This window comes from Coptis chinensis, chromosome 2 (genome assembly GCF_015680905.1).
Source record: "Coptis chinensis isolate HL-2020 chromosome 2, ASM1568090v1, whole genome shotgun sequence".
In the NCBI taxonomy this organism is placed as follows: Eukaryota; Viridiplantae; Streptophyta; class Magnoliopsida; order Ranunculales; family Ranunculaceae; genus Coptis; species Coptis chinensis.
In genome coordinates this window covers 51032917-51042668 of record NC_141457.1, presented here as the reverse complement: position 1 = coordinate 51042668, position 9752 = coordinate 51032917, and the positions used below count along the sequence as shown (strand labels likewise).

General features: G+C 35.2%; 1 long non-coding RNA gene across 1 annotated transcript; it reads left to right on the top strand.

The window, feature by feature from the left end:
- The first annotated feature begins 1195 nt into the window (after positions 1-1195).
- Positions 1196-7113, top strand: LOC147516441 (uncharacterized). The gene is made up of 9 exons (XR_015213661.1): positions 1196-1352; positions 1460-1522; positions 1674-1802; positions 2360-2413; positions 2882-3025; positions 3112-3175; positions 3370-3424; positions 4183-4257; positions 6796-7113. It is a non-coding gene; the product is annotated as an uncharacterized LOC147516441 (long non-coding RNA).
- Positions 7114-9752: the final 2639 nt, after the last annotated feature.

The following is a 9752-nucleotide window of genomic DNA, read 5'->3' as shown; positions in this document are numbered from 1 at the left end:
TCCAATAAACATGATTGAATTTTCCAAGAGAATCATCAATCCCGTTAGTCGTTAACAAATCGATATTCTATCAAGGTTCTTGCCAATTATTGAAATATAAAAGTCGTGTTATTACCAAGATTGCGGTCGAGTGACCACCTCTAGCATAACACTTAGATTTCCCCGACTTCTATACTGATCAGACAAACTTCTTACTTATGACGTTGCTCACCATGTGATTTCAAAGATTCAAGGTCGTCTTTGATACGAACACACGATGTAACAGAGAAACTTTCAAATCGTAGGTCATAGATTATAAACCGAAGCAGATCTAAAGCATTACTGTAAACAACCAAAAGTTGAAACTTCATCCAACAAGATTTGGAATTTTCGATCACAACCGCCTTTTACGATGAGATCAAACAAAGAAAATTTAAATCAAGCATACATATTTCTGAATTCTCACATCAAGAATTTAAATCTTTTGCTCAGCTATACCAAGTAATAGCAAGAAGATGTGGCTGGACAATTAGTGTCCACCACCAAATTACCGCCTAAAGAAAACGAATAAGCTTACCTCCAGTATTTGTTTTCACAACACCGACAGGTACAGAGCAAGTAGAAGCCTTTGGTGCAAACAAAAAGAGCAACCATGGCTGTCTAAAAACCCGTCGCCACGCTTAGTGTAAAACCATTGTAACAAAAAGCTCTTTATCAAGAGTGCTTCGGCGTGGCCAAGCATCCACAACGCATAACCCAAAGCAGAAATAGTGGCTACTTTGATATCGTCCAACAAACCTGATCAAGCTGTGACCTTTGCTGTCTAAAAGCCCACCGTCACATGCGTAGGAAAATCTCTGTAAAAAAAGCATGAGTTTTAAGGACAAACTCATCTTCTCAAAAACAGATTCATTGAAAAAATTATCGATTCCACGCTTTAAACCAAAATCCACAAGTATCTTCTCTCCTCACAGACGGTGCCATAAGATGTAGGGTTTTTCTAGTGACGTGCGTTTTCGAAACAGTCACAAATGGTTTTTTTCTAAAAAATGTGTATATGTGTGGAGAACTATTTGTGACTATTTCACTAAAATAGTTATATTTTCCTGGATTTTATGTCAAAGAAGACCAAATTCTAAAATTTTAGTCTCGGCCCACAACTGCACTAAAAAAACTACTACGAAAAGCCCACATTCAGTCTCCCGACCCGCTTTTCTTCAAACACTTGCAGTTCGTGCCTCATAGAAATGCTTCACAAAAAACAAACAAAATGAATCGCACAATCTCTCACGACTCTTTCTTCACTTCTGCGGATTAGGATTATTTGTTTTTGGAAAATTAAGAAAATAACCAAAAAAACCCTTAAACTAACTGTATGTCCTATCTCACCCACTTGATACTCAACCAAATACAAATTCACTCCTTTTTAGTGTTTTTAAAATAAAGATTTGATTTGATTTATACTAATATTTTGTTTCAGAGTACCACTACTGTATTCACTAATCTTTGAAAGGAGTTGTGGAGGAAGAAGCAAGGCAAACAGGTTTAGAGCTCTCTGTCTCTCTCATTCTCCCCCTTTAATATCCATTATTTGTTCTTCAATTTCAATAAAATAGCATTGCTATTCTCTTCATTTGGAAACACAATGAGTTTGGGATTATGTTGGTGATAACTTTGTTCACCATCTAAATCAGTCAAAAGCTGATGGCAAATCGGTCGAGTTGAACTCGTATTGCAGGCCATATAATGGAGATTTTGAAACTTTTGAAGGCAGTGAAGAATCTGGAATTAGTGGAGCTGTGCTCAGCAGTGAAATTGAAGCGGTGACATTATTTATTTTCTTTCAACCTCAGTCATTTTCCTGCATACTTGCCTTAACATAACTGTAACTCTCATAGTCAGATCCATACAATTTCATCTTGTAAACTATTTTCTTCCTGTAATATCAGTCGCCTTCCCTTGTATGCAATTGACTTTCTAACTAAAAGGCCAAAGGGTTTTCAATGGATGGGTGGGGGGAGGCAATCTCAAAGAGACTTTTCACCGTGGATTGACAGTGTCCAAGTTGGTCTGCTATTTTGTTTTCAGTGCCATAGTTGCCAACTTGTCTCCTGTAAGATATAATACAAGTGGTTTCGAAATCTTTATATCAATTTCAGAATTTTTATTGGTGCTTTAATTCATGTACGTCCATAAATATTTGAGAATAGTTCCATCTATTTCTTATCATATGTAAGTGATTATTGGGCAACTTAGCTTGGTTAGAATCAAGATAACTGAGACTACTCAGATTTTTCTCCGTGTTTTCTATAAGATTTCTTCGCTTGGCACTATTCTTTGGTTGTATATGTGTGTAAATGTTATTTCTATATTTGGACAGAAAGTTGATGAGTACAACCATTTGCTTGCAAGCGAGCTTGAAAATCAGAGACATGTACTTAAAAATGCTTCAGCATGCAGCTATATATGTTTTTTCTCTAACCTTGCTGAAAGATTACCAGAAATGGACCTTTGAAAATTTAAATTAATTGTCGTAGATGAAATAAAATTTTAATGGGCTATAGTGGTAAGTTCCCGACAGTATAATTATTAACCTCCGCCCATAAGAGGAGCAAAAACGGTTTGGGAGAGGAGAGGGAGGACCATTCACCAAAGTAATGTGATGTCCTTGTTGATAAATTCAACGTTTTCAGACAATTTACCGAGTTTAAGTGATTTTGTTCTGCAAAAGTTGAGATTGATCAAAACATGGCCTTACCTAAGCATCTGCAACGCTGCTGTTCTGATAAGCTCTTAGAGTATTAGTTAATGTTTCTTACTATCATCCTTGGTAACTTAGATTTCCCTATTCCTAGTATTGATTTATAGGTTAGTGTCCCTAACCTCTTCCTTCACTTCACAGTATTATGAAAAGTTACTCCTAGAAGCCAGAAGTAGAAAGGAGAAGTCCATTTCTGAAGCAGTGGAAAAAGTTGTGAATTCAAAGCTGCAGGAGATCCAACTTAACATCGAAAGAACTATTAAGGAGAAGAAAGTTGTTGCCAATGTATGCTCTGTTTATTTGCTACTCCATTCTTATTTTTAGCAGTTTAGTTTTTGATATCGTACATTGTTTTGTATATCTTTTGTTAGACCAACGAGAGCCTTATTAAGAACAAGAAATCTAGAGGAAGGAGGTTAAGGAAATTGAAGAAAGGTAAAATGTCATTTCTCACTGATAATCATAACCACTCAATGAATGGTCATAACTACCTTGTGCATTGAACTTGGTTTACATTCGTTGTTTGAGCGTGTCAATGTTTGACAGTTGAGACTGCATCATAGAAGTTTGAGTATGGCCATGGCTGTTTTTCAACTGCGCAAAAATTCAACTTATGTTTCTTCTTTCAGGGAAAGATCGACACTCATATTGAAGGATGAGCAACTAGTGGATTTGGAAGAACAGGTATAATATATATGTAGCCACCTCTGAACTTCTTCACGCACTTACTTAGTTAGAACTTTGTTTTATTTTAGAGTCTCATGTTAATGGTATAGATTAGAGATCTTACAGTCTACCTTAAGTCAGGTTCCTACATACACCTAGCCTTTTGCTGCTGTAGTGGTTGTTGCTCAAGCTATTCTTGAGGAACAAGCACTTCAAGCTCATTGTTGCCATAGAGAGGCGGCTTTGTCTTTGAATATTTTCACATTGGGTATTAAAAAAGAGTGAATGAAAAGGCAATCAGGTGATGTTGTTTCACTCAGCCTAAGATTTACTCAATATTTATGTTCATTCAAAGTTTAATTCGTATTGGGCAGTTAGGGTTTTTCACTTTTAGCTTTGATTGATCTGAAAATCATTAATTTTACTAAAAGTTTACAATTAATGGAATGCACTCAAATAGGCAAGGACTATATTAGTTTGTGGTATTTAGAGTTGCATATAGGCTGACAGTATAGTATTAGTGATGGTTTGACATTGTTACTTAGGCGTTTTGAATATAGTGCATAGTTAAGTGCATGTCATATTATCATGATTTGATATAGGGCTACTGCCAAGGAATAAGTTTCCGTCAGAACTCATGTTAGTTATATTTGGATGCTACCTAAGTCCTAGTGATATGAAGTAGGTGATGGTCGCCTGGATTCTAGCTTAAGCTTTTATGTTATTTTGTTTAGGGTCAGAGAACTAAATAAGGAATCTACTTTTGTTCCTTGTAGTTTCATGACTGTGCTCTTTGAACAAGGACTTGACTTTGGCCCCTTTATGAATATCAAGTGCTTCTTAATTACTAGGTACTTTTTTTGTCCAATAATTCTTTTGTTTATGCTACTATACTTGGCTAGATGATTATTATTTTCTTTTGTTTCCATGTTTATATGATGATTCTACTATAGAATGTTTCTTATATTTCAGTGGACATCATCACCAAGTTGATGCTATTAGTCCTTATTTGAGAAGCTGATATTTGGTAAGCAAAAGTGATAGTAGTTGTGTTTAGCAGTCTGCGCAGGGTAGAAAGTTTGAGTCGTGTTCAAGCTGGGATTCCGCTACTGATAATGCTCTAAAACGCTAGTTTTACCAAAGAATAAAACTCACGAGAACTCTAAACGCTAGTAAAACTAGAATAAAACTGTTTGCTATTTAAGCTTTATCAAAGATTCTACTCTCAATCCTATTGAGATATAGTGGAGTAGATGATTCATTCCACTCCTAGTTCTTAAGCATGAGATGTTTCATAACCTAATCAGTCTTATCTAAAGTCTATGAGAGTGAGAGATTTACGACTTATACTACGATGCAAATACGCATAACAAGATACTAACTATAATTGATTCAAACTATGGAAATACCACGTTGATTCTATAATAAGAAATTAGGGGGGATTGATTCCACCTTAATTCAACTTAATTTACTAACGATGAATCGTCGTAATCCGAATTGAACTGCTTCGCAGAACAGTTGGTTCATCCTAATCCCTAATTATACATGGCATTTCTACCAATTCATAACTAGCATGTGAACGATCAAACCCATTCTCATGGTGAACAAATCGTTTCTAGAGTGGAAAGGAATTTATGACTACTCTACGCTAATCGAGAATCAAGCTTTCATCAAGGCATCTCAACCCCTTCTAATGGAGGTTTAGCCGAGAATCATTACGCTATCCTTTCAGTATGAAATTGAATACGACATAATAGAAAGATTCTAACTTTATGCAATTTAACAAAACAATAATCCAACCCAAAATCAATAACTACGAAATGAATAACAAATAATAAATGAATTTAGATCTAACAAATTTAACTGACAAAATCGAATTTGATCAATAATAAACTATTTTATTTATCTAATCAAGCAATAACAATATTCAATACTCTAATTAAAACAAGAAGAACAACTAAGAGTAAATTTAACTTCGATATTGATGCTAAGGGTAAAACTTCGAAATGGCTACTCTAATTAAAACTAGATCTAGAAGCTATTCTAATGGCTACTTTTTATCCTAAGCTACTCTATATCCTCTAAGTTCAGTCTTCTTTGTTGATATGGAGGAAATCAGATCCAAAATCGTGCATGGGCTTAGAGCCATGTTTTGGGCCGAAAAATTGGGCCCAAAACCCAATTTCTTCAGTCCAAAAAGGGCTCTTCAGATGGATTCGGCTTAAAAAGACTTTTAGTCCGCTTTTGCTCCTCTGATTGGGCCAAAGCTTGGACCATTGGAAAGCTCTTTCTGAGCCGGTCGTTTTGACATAAGGTAGGCCCAATTCCAAGGTCTGAGTCCAAAGATACGGTCTTCGGAAGTTCTACTGACTTTGTGCACTGTTTCTGCCCACGTGTACTTTGACTTTTGCTTTTGACCGGGCTTTACAAAGGCTTTTTCTCCTTGAATCTCGGCCTTTAATCATAGAACTTCTTAGCAACCAACCCTTGCTTCTTTATCTCGCCAAAGTGGCACAGTTCTGCACATAATTGACTTTACTGCCTGAAATACATAAAAACACGTAATCAGCATTAACTCTTATTTATTACTCGCATAATTGGTCTAAAAGTATGATTGTTAAGGGGTTAAAACTACAGTTTTGGGCTCTTATCAGCTACCTACACGAAAAATGTTACCCGTTGAGTTTACATTCAAGCGAACCAAGTTTCATTACTTGTCGATGTCTGTGCTAAAAGCTACAAAACTAACAGGTTAGACTGTTCAAAATGAAATTTTCATCGTTCATATACTTAACACTGATAATGAATTATCATAATGAATTATCGTAGTTTACTTTTCGACTCTTAGGCACTTAAAATTGATTAAAGTGTACGTATACATTATTTTTCATCTCCTTGGGGTAGGCTAAAAGCATTGGCAATACGTTTATTTATTTATATATAGGTGTTGTGTACCTGGTTGTAAGTGTTTGAGTTATTCACAAAGGGTTTGAGTTGTACATGTGTTCCCCAAGAACAATTAATGGGTAGTGGACCTAACTCTATCTTGGTTTAACTTAACAATGGACAGATTGTTTGTTTGCGATATCAGGGTTTCTTATAAGATGCCTATAATGACTTGTAGCTTGTTTCAAATAGTTTTGGTCGACTTACCCTTTAGATATATTAACAGTTGCAATTCTGCTTATTCACATAGGTATTTATGATCTTGAGTTAACTATTTCGCATTCAACTATCGTACGTACTAATGATTTACTTTAAATCCTTAAGAAATATCTTATATATAATTTGTGCATGCCTAGATTACTTGGTTACCTTGTATATTGGTGCATTTACTGGCCAATTTATATCAAGTTATATTAAATGTCACCACTTCTTTTCAATTGCAGAATTCAAGTGGGCTAGTGTGTTAAAAGATGCGAGCTAGGATTTTGGAGCTCCCTTGGAGAAATGAATGCTACCAGTTGGGAAAGCGCTGTGGATTTGTCCAATTTGTTCATATGTGGGTGATCGACTTTGACGAGATTAGGTTATTTTTTCATTTGGATTTGGATTAGGCTAATTATATTTATATGAAGTAGATGGGAAATGTGTTATTTATTTCATTACGCTTTACGATGATTAAGTACAAATATATATTGGTTATCCAAGGGGATTGGAATATTTCAATGAAATTAGCAATATATATGAGTGTTACTTGAAATTTAATGGATCATATTCAGGTATGTAGTTTATTCAGGTGTATAGTTTATTATAGGTCCCCAATTTTGTGAGTTTCATATATATATATATATATATATATATATATATATATATATATATATATATATATATATATACATATATTCATGTTTTTTTTTAATAAAAACAACTATACATATTATGGTTTTACCCAAACCGTCATGACTAATGGTACTTTTTATGACCGTTCAGAATGATGAATGCATAACAGTTTATTTAAAACCGTCACAAATGATACGTTTTTTTGTGACGGTTTTTTAGCAGTTGTTATTGTTTTATGTGGTGGAGATAGGCTAGTTTGGAACAAATATTTGTGACGGTTTTGGGAAAAACAAAATGACCTCCACTCCGTCACGGTTTTGGAAAAAAAAAAAAAACAGTGACTAAAGAGACTTTTTGTCACTGTTTTTAACAGTGATATAAAACCTTTTTTCTTGTAGTGAATTTCGAAACTAACCTGCCCAGTTCCCGAACTACTTCGTGGAACTGACTAGTCAAACTAAAGGAACTGTCCTGAACTCGTAGGAATTGACCAAAACTTACCAAATCAGTTCTAGAGCCATTATCTTATGTTATATACCCTTTCTAATAACAATCCTTCGGTGTAATCTCACTCTACCACGTGTCTTTACGACACCGATGGAATATTACCCCTACAGTTTCTATGCTTTATCAGTAACAAATATTAAGATTAATATTATAGGGCACATTACAGTAGCTTGATTAGTAGACAATTGACCAAAATTAAATTACAACACACAAGTCTCTGAAAAAGACGGAAGTCCCCGTGAATAAAAGCTATATTGTGTATTTCATATTTTTGTTCAGTAATACCACAGTCAACTATGTCCTTTTCCATGGTATTGCAGATGCAACCTGCAGGTCTTCTGAATTGGATGTGATCACCTCTGATTAATTGGTCTGCATATGCAACTACAAACACTCTATAATTCTACCCATCGGTTTGCTTTATACAATCAACATGTTCTATTTGCCATTTCCGCTGCAAGAACATAAGGTGTATACAATTTGGGTCGTGTAATAGGAGTCCGTATGAGAGCAAAGCACATAGCTTATCTATAGTTGGGGAAGGGTCGATCACATTGGAAACCAATGAATTGTACACAAAACACGTCCAATTAAAGTTGAAAACAACAAGGATCCAGTGCTGGTTGTTTCCCATGTTCAAAGCCATCATTAATCCCTTCGATTTTGCCGCGTGAGGGATGTGACTGTTTCCTTGAACCAAGTCTTTGAAGGTCATGCTTAGGCTCCACGATATTATCGAACCAGTTTTCGTAAGGTTTTCTGTTGTGGTTAAACTCCCATCACTAAAGGTGCTTTGCAAGGTTCCATTTAAAGCCTGCATTGAAACCTAAGTTAATAGACACATATGTAATTCACATCACTATATCAGAAAAAATGAAGAAGGACGATGGTTGGGAATGTCCAATAAATCACTAGGACAATCGTGTCAGGGATGATAGTGTATCTGGCATAAGGTGTTTGGAATTCTGGATCCACCATTTCATTATTCCACCTATTCAAAAGTTTCATGTAAACAAAAAGAACCTGTGGGAAAAAAATGTCATAATAATAAATAAATAAATAAAAAAAAAAAGTTTGCCATTGTGTGTACGTACGAGCATTGACAGATTACTATAGAGTAATAATTTGTTTTCAAACCTCATCATTCAGCCATTGTTTGTCATAAAGCAAGTAGAAGCTCTTTAGATTAATATGTAAGCCTCAGCCAAAACATCTGACTTTAATAATTGGTGCAACAGCTTCCATGTTTAGTTGATCATGTTGCTACCAGTACTGTGCTGTGACATAGGTGGTTGTTGTCATTTTCACTGGATCATCCGTAAGTTCACCTTGGGTGCATACAGTACAATTTCTGCTAATTAGCGCATTCTTCTGAAAAGTATGCTGAATATTTTTTTGGCATAGTTTTGCCACTTCATCTTCTAGTACACTAAATTTGTTCCACTGGAACTCCTCTTGGGCATTCCTTTTGTGAACTGGTCGTCGACTATATTGTTTGAGGACAGTACCTTCGAATACATTCTGACAAATCTAGATTAGTGGCATAAGCCGTTAGTACAGTGCCATTGACTTCACAATAAAGTTGTATACATACTTAAGACTCTTCACAACTTAAGGCTTTCTCTTCAACGAACATTTCCGTGAACAGACACGTTCATGGGGCAACTTATATAGGGTATTGAACAGCTTATATAATGTCTTGAACAACTTATATAGTGGCTTCAATAACTTTTTAATTTCAGCTTATTAACTTGTTGGTGGGAAGCTTAAATATGATACTAAATCAGCGGTGCCAAGACACTATATTAGCTACTCAAGACACTCTCAGACGTGGGTGTATGAACCATGTTATATAGTCTCTAGAACAACTTATATAGTGTCTTCAATAACTTTTAAATTTCCTCTTACGAACTTGTTCGAGGGAAGCTTATATAGTGCCTTGTACAACTTATATAGTGTTATATATAAGCCTAAATTAAAAAGTTATTAAGTGTGTATTAAAAAGTTGTTCACGACACTATATAAGGTGTTGGAAGAGATTATATAAGCTACCCCC